Source organism: Vicugna pacos, chromosome 20 (assembly GCF_048564905.1).
Source record: "Vicugna pacos chromosome 20, VicPac4, whole genome shotgun sequence".
NCBI lineage: Eukaryota > Metazoa > Chordata > Mammalia > Artiodactyla > Camelidae > Vicugna > Vicugna pacos.
The window spans coordinates 35,234,677-35,253,519 of record NC_133006.1 but is presented as its reverse complement, the minus strand read 5'-3'; positions in this window follow the sequence as shown (position 1 = coordinate 35,253,519).

Here is an 18,843-nt window from a genome sequence, read left to right as displayed (position 1 = left end):
CTGTGCTTTGCCTGCGCTCATCTATTTCTGGTCTGAAAAGCCCACTTTTCTGTCCCTTCCATTCATTCGCTTCCTCACTTCATTGAAGGGCCAGCTCACAAGGTTCTGTCTTCCACAGAAGACCCTCACTAACCTGAGCCCAGCCCTCTTATTCCCCCTTTTAAATTCCCATCCATGCTCCTGTCTCTGTCCCTGTGTTTGAGCACTCAGTTCTGTATGATCTTGTATCGATCTCTAGCTCTTTTATGGACACACATCTTTCCTCCTGAACTAGATAGTAAGTTCCATAAAGATACACTTCATTGTGTCTTTCACAGGATTGTTGAGTGATTGAAATCAGCTGCCCTGTGTAGGGACACGCTCTCGGGGCAAAGAGAGAAAGACAGGAATGTTTTCTGAAGGGTGGTCACTAGTTATTTCATCTCTTGATCTCATCTCATCTCTCAATTAGGTCATCTCTTGATTGAAGGCAAGCACAGTATCAAAAGGTTCAATAAATACCTACTGGATTATAATTTAGCACATCCAGTAACAATCTCTCCAAAATATGAGGGCCCCAGAAATCACATCCATCGTATTTCACCTACCCAAGATGGATGGTCAGTGACAGGCATATAAAACTGGGGAGATGGCTTTATTTATATCCCTGTTTTTCTGGACCCTGTATATAACACGAGCTCCATAATTTAGAAGAGTCTCACTGAATGGGGATGCACAATTATATTTATAAATCACTGAAAATGAGGGATCAAAGATTAAGATTGTCTTCTGGTACAGAGTGTGAGTTAAGAAAGGCAGCAGCTTTGGTTGCAGTAAAAAAATAGTGAGAACAATTTTCTAGCCTGACAGTCACCCTCAGTCCTCTATTGTGTCACAGCCATGGTGTTTAAGGCGGGTGCTTCTTGTGGATTCTTCAAAGCCATGCAGTAGCTGGAGCTGCATGTGATTTGAATTTCAGACTTATTTATAACAACCAACCAGAAGTTTGTCTTATCACAAAATCCCTAGTAACTGTGTAGGGGGTGGATATTAGTCATCACCGCAGAAATGTGAGCTAGTTTGACCCAAGTCACTGAGAAGCATCAGACCTGGAAAATCTTGACCTTCTGACCAGTACACTTCACTTTCCAAGAGGCCTTGTGGATAGTATCATTTTTTTTTCTTTTGGTGTTAGTAATGAATCAGATCGTGGCTTTGGGTAGTACTTCCTGTTCAAGTGATATTCTCAAGCCTTCCTTAATCCCTCCGATCTAACACTCAGCTAGTCAAAACAGACACAAAGCATAACATCACCTTGCTATTACAACATGCAGTGCCCCTGTCCTGCGGCTGCTGGGGTGACAGCCTGGTTCCACTCGGCTGCACGAGGCCCCTTTAAGGGGTGGAAGCAGGAAGGAAGGCGCTGCACGTGGGCTGCCAAAACACGTGAGCCTGGCGCAGAGGCTCCAAACTAGAGCCTGTGAAGAAGGTGAAGCAAAATGTAAACAGAGCTCTTTCTTCTTGGCAAAACCAAGAGACAAAAGACACCTCGGGATGAGGAGACTGAATTTTCAGATGGGCTAGTTCTAGCCATTTTTAGAGGATTTTCCATCAAATTCAAAAGTAGGCTTTTTTTTTAATAGAACATTTGATTCTAGTTCTATAGATTAATTGGATACACATGTACACACATACAAACACCACTTGCCCATTTAGTTGGCCAGGGAAAATCTGAAAAATGAAGCTGGCATTTTGACTCTTGTCCTGGATGTCAGAGACCACAGTGGTTGCCTCTAAGTGTTCTTGCTCCTTCAGAAGCTGGAAGGGAAAGGCTGCTGTGCTTTAGGAGAGGGTTAGGTCTACAGGGAACTGTTTGTTGAGGTTCTCTGAGTCCTTTGTTTGCTTTCCTACCATTTTAAATCAACATACTCTTGTGATCAAGAGGAGACCCCTTGCAAAAGGAGGCTGGACAATATTAGCACTTACCCAGACACACGTGCACTTGAAAACGTTCTCGATCCAGGAAAATGAGGAAGAAATGAGAAGCTTTTGCTTAAGAGAGGCTCTGTGATGAATTCTTCTGTTTAGCCAATACCCCAGTTATTTTTGGCTCTGTATCAGAATCTCCACTTATGAGGTTTACGTAGTGTAAGTTCTACCTGTATGAATCAGAATATTGTTGAAAAACACTGGAAATGATTGCTTTTTCGTTTGCCAGACCAGGAGGTAGTGGGCTTTGGAGTCAGACCTACTATAACCCGCCTCTGTCCCTAACTAATAGCAGGCGGGTCGTTTAGCCTCTCTGACCTTCAGTTTCATTTCCCAACCTCAGAGAGCACTCTGCAGAACCCAGGACAGCACGGGTACAGGGCAGCTGCTCGGGGAATGAACGTGACGATGGGTTTTGTTAATTACAGAGTCAGAAGCCTACGGAGGCTGCCTGTCATAGAAGGTCAGCAGTTGGACCTAATTCCTGCCTAGGACATGGACAGGGACAATCAGCAGCTCCTCAGAGGTTTCAAAATTGAGAGTGTGGATGCTGCAGGAAGAGCCGCTGAGAAACACATCCTTCAAAATCCACTGGAGACAAAAAAGGACAATTATTGGATAACTCTATTTATCTAAGGGACCTAGAATAGGCAAATTCATAGAGACAGAAAGTCGAATAGAGGTGACCAGGGACTGAGGGCAATGGGGAGTTACTGTTTAATGATACAGGTGTTCAGTTTGGGATAATGGAAAGAGTTCTTGAGATGGATAGATACTGGTGGTGGTTGCGCAACAGTGTGAGCATACTTAATGCCACTGAAATGCACATATACAACGGTTAAAATAGTAAACTTTATGTTGTTATGTATTTACCAAAATCCTTAAAAAAGGAAAAAAAATCCATTGGAGTAAAGCAAATCAAGATATATCCAATCATGGTCTACTATGTAGCTGTTAGAAAGAATGAAGATTTTATTCTACTAACGTAGAAAGATGCCCAGGATATGTTGCTAAGTGAAAAAACCAAGCTGCAGCCATATGTGTAGCATAATGCCAGTTCCAGATGCTGCTGCTTCCTCTCGCTTAAATTGCTTTACTTGACTAATCTTATCTCTCGTCATCACCTCTTTCTGCAGATGAGGAAGCTAAGGTTCAGATCCTTGCCCAAGGACATGGATTTAGTTAAGTGGTAGGGCCTGAATTTTGATCTAGCTCTGACTGCCTTGGTCCTGAACTCTGAGTTTTAAACTCTTTAGCATTGGCTTCATCTGGGAGCATTTTAGAAATGCGGATTCTCAGGCCCCACCCCAGACCCACTGGATCAGTATTGCAGAATAACAAGGTCCTCAGGTGATGCTTGTGTACATGGCAGGCTGGGGAGACTGAAAGCCAAACCACTATGTGACACTTTCTGCCAGTCTTAACAAGAAGAAGAATAAATACAGTTGGCCCTTGATCTACATGGGAGTTAGGGACACCCACCCTCTGCACTGTGGAAAATCCACATATAACATAAAATGTCTAAAGGGGTCCATAGTGTAGCAACATACGAGTACAACGTTGCTGAGAGGCAGGGGTAGATTGGAGTGTGGCCCTGGGGCCACCCAGACCCTGCATCCCAGCTCTGCCATCAGCAGCTGTAAGGCCTTCACCTTCAGCTCAGCTTACCCTCTTTCAACCCAAGTGTCTGTATCAGTGCAGCAGAGGTAATGGTGCCTACATCACAGAGCTGTAGGGCCGGAAAAGGAGACACTGCTCTTACGAGTGTTCTGGGCGCTTCGCTGCTTGTCTGCTTCTGATCTCACCAGCGGCAGTGTCCTGGAGGCCACTGTCTTCTCCTTCCACGTTGCCTTCTGCTTCCCTACATGCTCACTTCTTTCCAGAAGCCACTCGCTCCCACCACTATGATGGCGATCCTTTTTGCTCTCTGGACTTTTTTCTCTAGCATTTATTCTAAACCCTTAAACTGAACCCAAAGCAAGAGTCACCACCTTGAACCAAGGCCTAGGGGAAAGGCCAAGAGAGACGGAAGTTCAGTTAGATTATTTACCAACAATGAGCATCAGCTGTTTAGGATTAGCCAAAGACCGTGGTTTTGTCCTCATAATGTCTTTGTAATATACATGTCCCCAAATGTAAGGAAAAAATGTGTCCTGGGTTTTCCTTTGTATCATGTTTAGCTATTCCTTGCATCAAAGTTTTAAAGTAGAAACATTAATTGTTGCCACATTTAGTAATTTTTAAGAGCGGAATTTGTAAAAAAGAAAAAAAATTGTTCGTTTGTTCATTACGTGAGTCTACTCGACACCAGCTGCATGAGACATTGTGCTGGATGGCACACAGAGAGAAATAAGGCAGAGCTTGGTCCTCAAGGAATTTACAGGCTTGTAAGAGAAACAGAAGGAAATGGCAGTTGTACGGAGGGGGCCAGGTCCTGCCCAGAAACAGCTGTGCAGAAACCCTTGGGGTGTTCATTAGGTACCAGAGGCAGGAGCTGAAGGCCTGCAAGAATCTCGAGGCAGGTGAGAAACTTGTTCAAGTGGCTTCTGTCTACATCATGCTGTTTTTATCCGTCTCATTGAGACGGTAATTCTTTGGTTGTTGTGGAATCTTAGATCACAGTTCCCTGGATCCATTTTTTTAAAGGTAGAATTCCAGAATACTAAATGAAGTAAGCTAGTCAACATAACTGTCTATGTTTCTTTTTTTATAAGATCATCTTATTTTATTTTTATTTATTTTTCATTTTTGGTGGAGGGGGTAATTAGGTTTATGTATTTACTTTTTAATGGAGGTACTGGGGATTGAACCCAGGACCTTGTACATGCTAGGCACCGCACTCTGCCACTGAGCTACACCCTCCCCCAAGGCTGTCTGTTAGGTTTAAATGTTTATGAAGATAGACTGTTAATCAGGCATTTGAGAAAAACTGGAAGGATTTTTGTATGTCTGTTTCCTCCATCACCCTCCAGGAACCTTCGGGGAAGAACTGTATCATTTCTATATCCTGTGTCATCCCTGTATTCCACAGCTGAACACCACGCTCAGTAGCTCAGTCAATACTCAACTAACTGAAGGCCAGAGACACACTCCCAACCCCCCTCCCCAGCTCAGGCCTGGCTGGGTTGGGTGCCCTGTGGTGCCCAGGAGGGGGCACTGTGGACACAGGTCCAAGCCCCGAGGCTGGGCATTATAAGCCTTCTTCAGACCAAGGAACTAACAGCCTATATAATACTGTCCAGGAGGCTCAGACTATTCCAGAAAAAGAAAAAAAACAAATCCTGTGTTATGCCCCAGACCCAGGAGCAACCTTGCTCTAGATGGAAAAGCCAAACATGCATCAGAAACCCTGAACAAAAACTATCCTAAAAAGACAATCCAGAAGCCGCAAGAAGGGGGGGAAAAAAAAGAAGAAGAAGAAAAAAGAAATAAAAAGACAAGATTTTACTATATTAAAAAAAAAGCCTCTAGAAAACAAGACATTTAAAAACGTTAAAAGACATATGACAGGCTAAAGTATCTACACCACATATATTAGAATAAGGCTTAGTGTCCTAAATGCACACAAGGAGCCAGAGAGAAAAACTCAAAACTTAAGGGAAAGAGGCAACGGGAGCTGAACTAGCAATTCGTGTATTAGTAAAACAAGCGGCTGATAAACAGAGGGCTTACCTGCGATCCAAGAAACGCAAATTAAAGTGGCAGTGAGGAACTTTTTCGCCTCCTGGACTGGCAGCAGTGAAAAAGATCCAGTGTTGGTAAAGGTGGATGTCGAAGGGCCCTCTGAGGGAAAGGGCAACCCGGTTATTGCTGGAGGGCAATTGGCAGTTTCCACTAGAATTTAGAAGGTAAACATGCCTGTGCCCGAGAATCCAATTCTAGGAATTGAGTCTAATGAAACTAACATCAGCTAACCGTAACTGAGCGCTGCCTGTGTGCCAGATCCCACATCAGGTGTGTTACTGGGACCACTTTATTTCCATCACAAGATGTCCTGCTGAGTATAAGCCTGTAACTAACCTCCACTTTCCAGAAGGAGGAACTGAGGCTTAGGGAAGTTAAATTTTCACAGCGAATAATCAGTGAAGCCAGAATTTAAACCCAGGCAGTCAAATTCCAGAGCCCACACTTCTAATCACTCCCTGTCCCATAGCACAATTATAATACAGAGATTATCTTGAATTCTAAAATTAGAAGGATTGTTGGTTAAATCCCAGCCAACCGTGGGACATTATGCAGCAAGTAGGTAGTGTCGTTTGAATTGATTGGGAAACTACTCATATCATATTATTCAGTAGGAAAAACACATGAGTAGCATAATCAATGATTATTTTAAAAACCATACACTTGCATATAAAAGGTGAACACACACCAAATTGTTTACAGTAGTTATTCTTCTGATATGGAAGTGGGGGGACTTCTACTTCTTTACTTTAAAAATCTATCATATAGTTCTTTTCACCTAGTGAGTAACAGAAAACCTAACTCGAATTACCTTTAGTACAAAAGGGGACCTTTGCTCATGTAATTGGAAGGTTTAGAGGTCTGGTGTGATTTGGCAGCTTGCCAATGCCAGGATTGGTATGATTTGGCAACCTAATGTCTTCAAAGAGTTGGTTTCTTTCCACCTCTCTCCTTTGCCTTCTGTTGTGTCGGCTGAATTCTTAGGCCTGGTTCCCTCATGGTAGTAAAAGGGCTGCAGCAGTTCCAAGCTTCACATGTGCATCCCATGGTATCCAGAAGCAGAATGTGTCTGTGTCCCATAATTCTCAGCAAACATCTCCAGATTCAACACTGATTGAATCAATCCTGAATGAACCCCTGAAGCCAGGGGAATGGCAAATGCTGACTGGCTAAGGCGTTTTTGTTCATCTGCAAGATTGAAAAACCACATCTCCCTGTGGTTTTACTTTGCCTTTCTTCTGTCGTGTAGGAGGTTGAGAAGCTTAATATACTTCAAAGCCACAGGCATTTATTATTTTGTAAATCATCTGTTTGTGTCCTTTGCCATTTTCTCTTCTGTGCAACTGTCATTTTTCTTGGAAGGCAGAAAATGATGCATCCTTAACACCCCTCGATGGGAAGATGGAACTGAAAGTACATCATTATGTAGGCCGTTGGGTTACAAGTGGGTGTTGGAGCAACGGCGGTGGGTGGAATGGCCCAGAAAGAACCCGCAGGGTGAGGGGCACACGCAGACAACAGGAGTGCTCATCTAAGAAAGAGTTTTACCTTTGAAAGGGTTTTAAACAAAAGACAAATGAAAAACAAATAAAGAATATGCAATGAGGATCATGATGCCTAAAATCTTAACTATCTGGCCCTTTACAGAAAATGTTTGCTAAATCCCTGGAATCCGGGATGAAGGGAAAAAGAGGAGGCTGAGATGATGGTGTCGGGGAGGCAGGTGACTCAGACCCACCAGCAGCTCAGAAGTGAAGAATCCCAAGTTTTTATTAGATTGGAGGAATTATTGGCGTTGAGTTTGGCCAAGAATTCAGGTAAGATGAAGATTATGAGTGCTTTGGAAACAGCAATGAGGAAGGAGGTTACTGGGACCTTTGATAGAACAGGTTTGAGGGAGTGTTGAGGTTTTGAGTCACAAGAAGGAAAAAAAAAACAGGGAGGGAGGGCAGGAGAGACAGAGAGAGAGACAGAAATAGAGAGAGAAAGACAGAGAGAGAGTGAGCAAGCGAGCGCCTGGGCACAAAACATGAGTGCTTAGTAAAAGTGAGAAAAAACACGCATGACTTCTCTAAGACAAATCACTATTTTTGTGAATGCAAATGTTGTTCATTTCTTTAAAGCACACCTTGGATCTGTGTGACCTAAACTACAGATCTCCCCTTGTCCATCTCTCCCTCCATAAGGAAGTAAATCCCTAATAGGCGTACAAGCAGACAGTGCTGGGCTGGGAGAACCCTTGGGTGCAAGCCAGCCCCCGCCCGCGTGCTAGTGGGGAGGCAGCTGACAGCTCAGAGAGGAAGGTAACGTAGTCACCAGGCCGCAGTGCACTGTGCAGGAGCCAGGACCCCGGCGGTTAAGCCCAATCCTTTTCCTACTCTATGGCTGCCATTTTTATCTTCCATGACAGCATCTAACATCTTGCTGACATCAGTAGATCTTCCATAGATGTTTCCAAATATTATGTATTTATTTCTAGACATTGCATTTCACTCTTTTTCAAACTTCTATTTTGGACACACCCTCTTTCATTTTTGCAACATTATTGAAGTATAATTGTTTTCCTGTGGTAAAGTACATATGATACAAAGTTTATCATTTTTAAGTGTATAGTTTTATAGCATTAAGCACATTCACATTGTTGTTTTAGAAGCTCACATCAAGTACCATTTATTACCACCATGAAAAAAATGAATTTTTTCTTCTTCCCAAACTGAAACTATACTCATTAAACAATAACTCCCCATTCCTGGTTGGCTTATAATTTACATACAATAAAATCCCCATTTTAAGTGTACATTTTGTTGGATTTTGACAAATGTATACTCTTGGGTACTGACTATCATAATGAAAATATTCTCTCAAGGTACTTTGCAGTCAATTTTCAAACACACCTCTGACCTCTGATGCAGATTTATGTTTTGTTCAAAGCACATACTTTCGCTCTTCTGCAGACTGAAAAACCACACCACGTTTGAAATAGTAATGCCTTAGAAAAATATTCACCTTACAGTTCACACTTATCTGCCCCAAATTTCACCATTAACACTACTTTAAAAAAATTGGTGGGGGAAGGTATTTAGGTTTATTTGTTTATTTTTAGTAGAGGCACTGGGGATTGAACCCAGGACCTTGTGCACGCTAAGCACACACTCTACCACTGAGCTACACTTTCCCTGCTAACACTGCTTCTTAAGGTGCAAATACCATCAGCCATTAACCTATTGCTGCGAATTTGTTCATCATATCTTTGTTGATTAGGTAGTAATATCTTATAGGCAAGGAATTAGAACATTTTAAACAAGTAAGTACTTTATTCCAGAAAAACGATTTTAGCTAAATCCCACTTTGCGACATAGAATTGTTTAACTACAGGAACTGAAAAGGACTAGTTCTGTAACGTCGAGCCATGTGCTGCTGACATATAAAAGATAGTAGTTCCTTTTGTTCCTGAATCTGTGATCTTGGAGTTTTAGGCCTTAGGAGGAGAACAGGGTTGCAAGTAAAACAGAGAAATAATAAGGATATTGTATTGAGCCACTACCACGTGCCAGACACTGCCCGTGCGTGACATGTAGTCTTGTCCAATCACATTTAATCTCTGAGAACAGCTCTGCAGTAGATCATGTTCCCTGCCTCATTTACATCACAGGGATACTGAGGCTTGGAGAGGCTCTGTAAATTTCCTAAAGGCACTCAGCTAGTAAGTTGCAGCCCTGTTGCCAGAGACCATTCTTAAATTTTCACTCATTCATTTAACAAATATTTATCTGATCTCTCTGTGCCTGGCACCCTGCTACGAGCTGGATGTACAACAATGGATAAAGAGGGTTTGTGTCCTCAGACTAGGCTCACGCAGAAAAATGTCCAGTGCTGACTAAATGGCACTGCACCGAAGGCCTTTGGGAAGGAGGCTTCTGACATCCCCCCGTGGAGAGATACAGCCACAGGGGCAAGAGTAGGACTTCTTAATTTCTCAGAAACTGCCAGGCTGTCTTCACCTACTTTAATACCGGTGGGTGGCTCTGCTCTTAAGGAGTAAACAAAGGACGGCTTGGTGACAGCTGGCATTTTGTGGCTCTGCCCTACATCTAAAGTGGTGACAAGCAGTGGCTTGTGGTCTTGGTGGGTGAGGCCAGTCTGTGGAAGCCCTGGCCTTCTGGGAAGCAGCCACAGCACCACAGACTGAAGCTGTGAGAAGTCTTTGGCTAATTGGGTCTGAATTTTCTCAGCCATGTTTGTCTTTGGGGAGAAGAAAAACATGGTAGAAATTCAGCAGGCTGGGTGAAAAAGCTGGGGGCCTGGCTTTGTTTCAAGAGCAGGGCATCCGCATGCAGGCACGTGGCCCGTGTCTTGTCCTGATTATGGTGGGGGAGCGCCAACTGCGCTGGTGGGCAGCCTCAGAAAGTGACGACCTCACCTCTCTTCCCAGCTGAACATTTGACATAGTAAGTTATGTGGGGACCTTGAGAAGTCTTATCAAATGTTCATAAACTGCTGGGGCTTTAGTCAGAATCTCTTGCAAATTCTACATGGAAGTTCCCCATGAAGCCGTGGGAAGTTTTAGACCTCAGCGCAGATCAAAGACCTTCTCAGTGATTATTTGGAATATTACCCACAGGAAAGCCTTTGGTGATTATCTTTAGTCAGGAGAGTGAGAAGCTTCCTTGAAACACTTTCCCCTGCATGACTAGCAGGCAGGTGAGCATCTTTGTAGGAACTGCATATGGCGCTGCTAAGATGCTCTCGCCCACGACACAGGTGGGACTGGCCTCAAATGGGCAGCTCGAGCCAGAGGGGAGCAGCTGGAGACGGCAGTGTGTGAACAGGCTGCCAGGGCCTCACTTTAATCCAGTGTGAGCCGGGACAGCAGGTGCACCCAAACCAAGACATGGAGAAGAAGCCCGAAGACCATACCTGGGCTACAGAAAGGGCAACAAAAGGAAGTGAGGGGAAGTCAGCAGGATTCCCCTCACCTGAGGCCTGGGGGCCAGGGGCCGGGGTGTGATGGGCCAGGTCAGTGCCCTCCTTATCATTCGACATTAGTAATCCGCTGATTCATTCAACAAATATTTATCAAGCACTCTCTCCTCGCCAGGCCCTGGGGACACAACAGTCAACAAGGCAGACTCCCTACCGTCATGGGAAGGAGGAAGTTGGCCAATAAATAAATGTTCAAAAATGTCAGCAGAGACTACAGGGAACCACAAAGCAAGGTGAGGGGTGGGGGTGGTGTCTCCTGGGTGGATCTGCTGTTTTATGCAGGGAGTTCAGGGATGCTGTCTCTGATGGTGCTTAGCAGAGACTCAGAAGAAGCGGGGAGCAGGCTCTGCAGACCCTTGTAGGAAGAGCGCTTCAGGCAGAAATATTATGGACCTTAATCCCAGGAGACCCAGAAGGGCCCAAAACCTTCCATTACTGCTGGACTCCAGTGTCCACACAACCGGCCTAGCTCAAAAAGCATTGGTCATGGCTTCAATGATACCTGATTAGAATGAGACACTTGCATTCTTCAAAAAAAATTTTTTTTCAATTTATTCTAAGGTTGCGATGGAAGAAATAGTTGTAGCTTTCAAATTAACTGGTCCCGCAACTGGATTCAGGTGGAATGAGGCTGGCTGGTGCATTCAGTAAAGGCTTTCCTGACCAGGGTGAGACCAGAAGGATGAGAGAGTCAGTCAGGGCTGCAGGGAAGGGCTGAGTCATCCAATCAGAGGGAAGAGCATGTCGAAGGCCCTGCGGTGGCCCACTCATCTTGAAGACATCACTTCCAAAGGGCTACTCTTCAGTCTTGAGTCTCTAAGCACAGGGTGGGTACCACCTCCTTAGTGTAAACCAGAGCTGTTAGCCCCTCCGCCCTGCAGGCATTCTGGGGTGTCTTCTGTCCCCATGCCCCAGGCTGCTAGCCAAGGTTGTTTATATTAGGCGCTGAATTTTTTAAATCCTCCCCCAAAGCCTTGAAACCATTCCTTACCCCCTTGGGCCCTGAGGGTGACTGGTCTTCTGGCCTTGAACTCCTGTTCCCTTGCTGCATTGCCAGGCTTGGCCAGGTTTATTCAGTGACATCTGGAAAACGGCTTTCTTGCCCCATGTTTTAGTTTTTTCAAACTACGTGCCATTTTACCATCTCATGGTTATACTGGAATGGGCTCAGATGAAAAAAAAAGTTTAAGATCCTTTGAAGAAAATATTATGTCATGATATTCATTTTTTTTAAATTTTATTTAAAAAATTTGGGGGGTAATTATTTATTTATCTATTTTTTTAAAAATTTAACAGAGGTACTGGGGATCGAACCCAGGGCCTCATGCATGCTAAGCATGAACTCCACCACTGAGCTGTACACCCCCTTGTCACGGTGTTTAGCTTCATACTAGATGTTAATGTGGAACCGAAAGTGTCATGAGAGGTGTACCCCATTTTGGGGAAAACTGAAACATGGAAATTCTCATGACATAGTTACATTTGGAAAGGATTCCTCACATGAAGAAAATCACCCCTAATTTCCTCTAAATAATTTCCCCTGTGTCGTTAAAATAAGATCAGATTTTCAAAATAACTCAATCCGTAAACCACGTTTCAGCATCTGTAGGAAGAGAGTCATCGTACAAAGAGGGGCACATCTTGAATGGTTCTTTGGAGCAGAGCGAGCAAGGAAGCGGTGACAGAAAACACACCCAGAGATGTACGGCAAAGTGATTCAGTTATACGTGTGTGTGTACATATATTCTTTTTCATACTCTTTCCCATTACAGTTTATTACGAGAGGCCCTTCTTGACTCCCTTATGTAAGATGCACCTTAAGCACCACCATCAGCACAACTTCGATCCCCGTTTCTCGGCTGAATTGTTTTCTGTAGTATTTATCATATTTGATACAGGTATTTCCTTGTTTATTTTCTCTCACTAAACTCTAGCTCCGTAAGGACAGAGACTTCATCTGTTTCGTTCCCTGCTATTTCCATGGCAACTAGAAATGCCTGCCACAGAGCAGGCTGGAGCGGGTCTTGCTCTGACCTGGCTCCAGTCGCTGGCCTTTGCTATATTCCCTGTGGGTTTCCATCTTGACCCCTTTGATCCTGAGTCATGGCTTACATCCTCCATGACCGAGGGGCTGCCTTGTTGTCTCCTCCTCAGTCTGTCTAGAGATTGCAGTCCTGCCCCTATAGCCCAGTCCCTATATATTTGCTATTAGATTAGCAGGAATCCCACCTTTCACTCTCCAGATGCCATTGTATTGACAATTACTTGATCTCCCATTGCCAAAAGTCCCTCTCATCAATGTCCCATCCATGATCTAGGCAGCCTCCCTGAAAGCCATGTCCAAGGTGAACACACCTTGATCTTCAGCCTCAAAGAGGCATTGAAAGGCAGTGTCACTGCTGTAGGGAAAGAAGTTCGCATTTGGACGAGAACGGCCTGCGTGTGCAGCATCCCAGCTCTGTCACTGACAGTGGGGCACACTGAAAACAAGTCACTCACTACCCTGTGCTCCGTCTTCCACCCATGGACAGCAGTCAGTGACATCAGCCTCGCAGGGTGGCTGTCAACGCATGAAGCCATAAAGAAACACATGGAAAGGTCTGGCACAAGGCTGGCAGATTTTCCCCAGCTGTACTGAAATCCTCAGAAACATCTGCCCCGTCGTGTTCAGTAGAGTCGCACAATGTCCTCGGCCGAGACTGGGTGGCTCTGTGTGCAAAATAAAGTATTTCCCGTGGGAAAATATTCAGCATGACATGAAGTTCCATGATCATTTCAAATATATTGGAACAATACAATAATAACCTGCCCAGCAAAATTACACTGTCAGCCAAGTATCTGACGTCCAGGCATTGTCTCGTGCACAGGAAAGCATGGCTTCACCTCCACAAGGTAGCCTGTAGTGAACAGGTAGCACCAAGTACAATGAATAGACGGATTTCCCTCTCCCACCCTCCCCTTTTCCAGAGTGACAGGAAACATTTCTACTAACCCTTGCCAACTTCACAGAAGTTTTTCTAGTTCCCACTACTTTGCTACTCAAAAGGAAGGGAGTGATCACTTCAGCGGTAGGGTGTGGTGTATTTAACAGAGTGCTAAAGGCAAGTTCAACACAAATGACCGATGTTGGCAGATTGCACAATCCTAGAGTTATTTTTGTGATGGGCAATGTTTTCCTTTTTTATTCCACTTCCCTCCCTCCTGAGTTGGCGGATGATTTCCAATGACTAGAACTATGTCCAGTACAATCCAGTTAGCCTACACTGAATATCTGGGGTCACAGAGAGGTGCTGGGTTGACACTCTGTATTTTAATGAACTTCCAGTCTAGAAAAGATGGAAAATGACGCAGTTGGGATGTTCATTTGTAATTTGTACTCTTGGTTGAGAAGTGGGTCATCAGCTCAGCACAGAGAATATAAAAATACACAATAAAGTCACCACAATTTCTGAACGCTGAGCCATCATCTCTTGGGGAAATCAAACATGTGCAGACACATTATGAAATTGTTTAATATCCTACGTGACCAGGTACAGAGCTTCCCTGCCCAACGCAGATGAGCTGTTTCACATTGGCTTGGCAGGCAACCTCAGGTGTCACGTACATATCTAGCTCCCGGCAGTCAGTGGGCTGCTACGCTCACCACCAGCTGCCTTTTCTTTGAGATACTGTCGGGAAGAATGTGTTGAAAGCTGTTATTGATTACTATTGAATGTGACATAGTTTCTCCCCTCAGCACACTTTATCCATCCCAGTGGACAAGGGTCAGAGCATCCTTGAGGATGTGACATGTGCACCCAAGAAGGCAGAATCCACCTTCACATTCAGCTCATGACTGTTCAGAGATTCCCAAATTCTTCCTGGGGAGTTGAGTGCGGGAGTCAAGGCGAGTATTTGAGTCCATGAATATTTTCCAAGAGAAGCTTTGGCATTTAATCTCCAGATTTCATTTTTTAAAAGTATTACACGCTCGTGGTAAAAATGACAAACAAACAAACAATACATAGTGTAGAGTAAGTCTCCCTCAACCACTGACCCCTAGGTCTCTCCCCCAGGGACCACTATGACCATTTTTGTGTGTGCCCTTCCAGACAGAATCTATGCTGATCAGAGGAGCTTTGATTTCTGAAATGCATTTTTATATGTTAGCTGAAGTGGTTCATAAGACGCCTTTTCCAAATAACTCTCCATGGTAACATAACTTTGGAACACACACAACACACTCACACGGACATACGCCTGTACACACAGTCCTTCTTTTAAGCATAAAATAGAAGGGAAATGATGCAACAGAAACTGACGAGAAGATATATTACAGTAAACCACAGTGGTTAGTGATTCTCTGATGGTTCCAGACAGCTTTTTATACAGAAATAGCCCAGCGAGAACACGCCAGCCTATTCAGACAGCAGAACAAATCCCAGGGACTTGCTTTTGTGCGACCTTCCCTGTGAAGTTCAAGTCCAAACACATCAGAGCTTGGCAGGACTGCAGGGGTACATTAGCCGACAGACAAAACACTCAAGTTCCTCAGGCTCCCCTTGCTTTGACCCTCTGAATCTGCAGATTCTTCTAGTTTGCACCTGCTCCTCACCCACCCCTGCAAACACGCAGAAACTGACAGCCCCTCACGTTTCTCTCAGCTATGCAGTTGAATAAAAACCCAACTCACTCTCACACTCTGAAGGAAAGGAGGGTGGGGGGACCCAGTTAAGTACAAAGTTAAGATATATATGTGCATGTTTGACAGAAATTAGAAAAATCGTGCTAGCTACCAGACCATCCTGAAGCTAGGCAATGCATGGTGTTGTTCCAGCTGGGAAGGTGTCCTTGTCTTCAGGGTGGAGATCCCTGCAGGGGGTGATACACAGCGACTTGATAAGCTGTTGTCCTAGAGACTTTCTGTAACTGAAATGTGAACGAGGACGCTGGAGGACTAGCTTTTACCTAAGTAGTGATACAGAATAAAAGAGCTGTTGTAATTACTAGTAAGATCAGCCAGTCTATAGGAGCCTCATCAAAAGCCAACAGTCTAACATAGGAACCACGTGGAAGCCAATAGAAGAAGGTACTTTTCCACCGCATAGCGCCAACACTAGGCGGTAAAGATCTTCCTACCTGTTACTTACTGCTATTACTAAGGAAATAGTTACAGGTATGTATGGTTTTGGGGGAACATGAAAAGATCATGCTCCAAGAAAATACTGCCCCACCTGCTGGCTAGTGCCTGAAAATCCTTTACTAGTTGAGAGAGCCTTAAATTCCTCAATAGCAGATCAAGTGTAATAAGCAAAGTCCCCTGAATAGCAATAATAATGATGCTTATTTCCTGAGTGCTGACTTATGGTAAATGCTTTACTTATGTTCATACTCAGGATTTTACATAAATGATCTTCTTTAATCTGTGGGGTACTGGTCCCCAAGATGGCCCCTCAATGACTGTAGACTCACACGTAGCTAGTTAGAACAGGGCAGAAGTGACACCCTGGGAGGAGAGTGTAGCTCACGCAGTAGAGCGCATGCTTAGCAAGCACGAGGTCCTGGGTTCAATCCCCAGTATCACCTCTAAAAATAAATAAATAAACCTAATTACCTCCCTCCACCAAAAACCAAAAAAAAAAAAAAAGAAGAAGAAAAAAAGAAGTGACACTCTGTGGCTTCCAAGGCTAGGTTAGGAGAAGCCTCACAGCTTCTGCCTGCATCTCTTGGCCATTCTGGGCAAAGTCAGTTGTTATGTAAGAAATCTAGTTCTCCCAATACTACCATGTTGAAAGGAAGCCCAAGCCAGCCATGTGGGGTGGCTGAGAGAGAAAGAGATGCCCGGCCAGTCCTCAGCTATTCCAGCCGTCCCACACCAGGGACCAGACACGGGGAGGAAGATGCCATCCTGAATGTCCAGCTCAAAGCCTTTGGATGATTCTAGCCCCAACCAACAACGGACCCTAAAACTACACGTGAGACCCTAAGTGAAAATTGTCCAGCTGAGCCCAGTCAATCCACAGAACCATTAGAAGTAGTAATAAACTGCTATTTTAAACCACTACATTTTAGAGTGTTTTGTGACACAGCAATGGATCGCTGAAACAATCTCCATATTTACGCCACAAGATTTTGAACAGCACAGTTAACTCTCCAACATCCATTTCACCCTTTCCTCACTGTGCAGTTTGGAGAGCTGACCCCAGTCCAGGAGCATCCCTGATTAGTCTATGTTAGTAGTTCTCAACGTGTGGTCCAGCAGCCTGAGTGTCATCCCAGAACTGGTCAGAAAGGCAGGTCCTCAGGCTTTTCTCTAGACCTTCTCAGTCAGAAACTCCGGCACTGAGGCCCAGTTACCTGTGGGTTAATGGGTCCTTCAGGTAATTCTGATGATGCTCAAATTTGTGAACCAGGGGTCTATTTACCAATCGTGGTGATCCCGTCCCTACCTCGCTAGTAATTGGTTTAGGAGCCCAGGCCTAAGCCAATCAGCACATAGCATTCCCTTGGCATCAGCTATCAGTTCCTGGTTGAGGGAATGGCCTTCTGTCCTGCTGGCAGCCACTCTGACTGTGAAAAGAGCCAGCAGTCTTAAGATGCAGCTGACACTGAGGATGGAAACAGAGATGCAGAAAGAACCTGGGCCCCTGACACCAGGGATCAACCAGCTCAGTCCACCTCTGAACTTCTGATGATGTGGGTCAATAAACTTCCTTATTGGTTAAACTCACTTGAATTGGCTTTTTAGTTACTTGCAGCTAAAAGCACACCACCAGGCACGGTGAGTGTTATGATCTGTGTTTTGCATAGGAGACGTCGGGTAATTTGCAATAGTTCAGACAAGCAGGAAGCAGAAGAGTGAGGATCTGAGCACAGGTGTCTTTGTTGTCAAAGCCCACCCTCACAATGAAGCCACAAAAGGGTGAGATTCGCACTTCTCCTGAGAACAGAGGGTTTGGGGTTTGGTTTTGGTGGGTTAGGGTCTCGAGAATACATGAAGGGACTGGGGTCTGACAGAAGACTGGACACCACAGAATGAGGAGACGGCCCAGAGAGAGGAGGGAGAATGCAAACGCAGTTCCCATGGAATGCTGTTCAGGGCTGACCTGTGCTCTGGTGTTTCCTCAGGTCCTTAAGTTGAATGTTGCCCTTTCTCTTCTCCTTTTCCCCCAAACAGATGGACGTATCGTGTTGTTATGCAAGAACGAGGCTGGGAGGCTGTAAAGCAAGCGTTTCTCTGAGGAGCAGGCTGCCTGGTCCAAGCAGTTCTATACACGGCATCCGCCCACATCACGCTGCTTCAAAGGCAGGTTATGGTCACAAAAGGACCACTGCAGGGTTTCAGCTGTCAGCGCAGCCAAAACGTAGCAGCAGTGGGCCTCACAGAGTCACATATGCCACGATATGAATTCAGGATTTTTATAACTTTGGGGACCCCCAGGCTCTGGGGCCCTGCAGTGGGTGCCAACATTGGAAAGGGCTCTTGCCAATATCCCACTACCCTTCTGTCTCCACTGCAGGTCGGCTTCATCCATTCCCACCACTTTCCCCACCTTGCCTGCCCTGAGCACCATATTGGCCACCAGGGACGACAGAGAAACAAGTCTGGACTCTGCCCTGGGGGCGCCCACAGGGCTGCTGGGGAGACAGACTCATAAACGGACAAGTTGAGTTTCTCTCCCTGCACTGACCGGGAGTCGCCTCTGCCCCTCATAAAATATCATAAATATAGGGGGGATGACTAGATGACATCATTCAGCTATCGCTGAGCCCTAATAAAAATAATGAAAGATTTAACAGCAATCAAAGCGTCATCTGGGGAGGCTAGGCAGGAGTCACGTGGCTACGAGAGGAGCTGGCCCCTCGGATCCCAGTCTGGGCTCCCCGTCACCATTGTGTGACTCACACTGTCAACTGCATGATTCTCAGGCTTTGGTGCTTCATCTGTAAATGGAGAGTGTAGAATGGACTTTTTTTTTTTTTTTAAAAAAACAGCTTTATTGAGCTAGAGTTCAACATACGATTTACCCATTTAAAATGTGCCATTCAGTGGTTCTCAACACATTCACTGCGTTGTGCAACCATCACCAAAACTAGTTTTTAGAACATTTTCATCACTTGCTCCAAAAAGAAATTCTGTAGTATTAGCATTCACTTTCCATTTCTCCCCACCCCCAGGCAATTCTCAGTCCACTTTCTGTCTCTGTGGCTTTGCCTATTCTGGTAAAG